The sequence below is a fragment of the Acyrthosiphon pisum genome, chromosome X (genome assembly GCF_005508785.2).
Source record: "Acyrthosiphon pisum isolate AL4f chromosome X, pea_aphid_22Mar2018_4r6ur, whole genome shotgun sequence".
Classification (NCBI taxonomy): domain Eukaryota; kingdom Metazoa; phylum Arthropoda; class Insecta; order Hemiptera; family Aphididae; genus Acyrthosiphon; species Acyrthosiphon pisum.
The window spans coordinates 75,977,528-75,979,151 of NC_042493.1; positions in this window are offsets into that span (position 1 = coordinate 75,977,528).

Here is a 1,624-nt window from a genome sequence, read left to right on the forward strand (position 1 = left end):
GGGGGGGGGGGGGGGGATAAGGCTGATTGTTTAACATATGCATTATTTTATCATTAAAAATATAATTTATGGTTATGTCTAATATAAATTTATAAAATTGTGGTAAATACAAACTTTATTTATAACTTAGGTATACAGACTAAATCACGGACATTCCTCCCGACCATTCCCCCCCTGGACTATTTTCGGTGTAGTAAGACATTTTCCCTCAATACATTTTTGATGCGGACATTTCTCCCCCATTTTTTTTAAAAGTTGACTATTTCATAATAATACTTTATTATTTAATATGAAAAATGTATTATTTTATTATTAAATATTTTGCCTATAATTGTCTAATATTTTCAAATATTTTCATAAATATAATAAATTATAAATGTATATTTTTGATCACCTGAACTACTTGAATAAAATTCAAAAGCAATTATTAAATTGTTAAATATCCAAACTGGTAGTCTTAACAACAAAAAATAAATAAAAATATGTGTTTAGAAATAACAAAATAATTAGTAATCAAATGTTTTTTACAAAATGTATAATTTTTATGCCTGAATTACACTAAATTGTATTACAATTTTAAGTAGACACGTTCAGGTCAATAAGTGTAGTGTTTATTAAGTCTTACATTTTGTAGTAGTTACCTACAATACTTATTACATACTTAGTTAATAAGTTAAGTTATTGAGACACTTATATGGCAACAGACATTTATTGTCATTATGAAACTGCAAATTTGGGTAACAATGTTCGCATGACTGAGGCAACTCATTGGTATATTGTCTATTCATTTTAAACTCATATAGTTTAAAATATACTGTTTAATATTTAGTATATTATTTTAAGCCACTTTGTGCATATTTAAATCTATAATTACATGATTACATTATTTATTAGTTTTTGCATGAAATAACCTAGTTTTAAAAAATATTAAAATTGTTATTCTATGATTTATAAATTGGATCCAAAGTGAATGGTAACTGTTCGTAGGTATTTTTTAAAATTTCAAAATTCACAATAAACTGAAAATTAAGAGGACATGGTACCCGCATGTGTTGTCACTGTCTTACAAGTGCGTAACATAACAAATTGAACGCTCAGCAGAATACATGTAGCTCCATTGATTTAAAAATTAGAACGAACTGACCTTTTATAAAATTTTAAGGTGAGATTATTATCCAGGCAACCTCATTGGATTTTTATTATATATTAATTTTAAAGTGAGTTTATAATATTTTAAGACGTACAAACAATTTAGAATTTTAAAATACTCATAACTTGCTTTAAAATTAAAATATAATAAAAAAAACCATGAGGTTTCCTAGATAATAATCTTGCCTTTAGATTTTATAAGAGGTAAATTCACTCTAATTTTTTAACTAACGGAGCTACACATGTTCTACTGAGCATAAAATTTGGTATGTTACGCACTTCTAAGGCGGATATAACACTTGCAGGTATCACGTCCTCTCAACCTACATACTATTATAAATTCAGCTTAAATATAAATAAATATACAAAAACATACTTAATTAATGATTTCCTTAAGAAAAAATTTAATTTAATTGCCTACTTGGATTCCTATATTAGGTAATTATGTTATATTTTGAAATGAGGCATACGATAA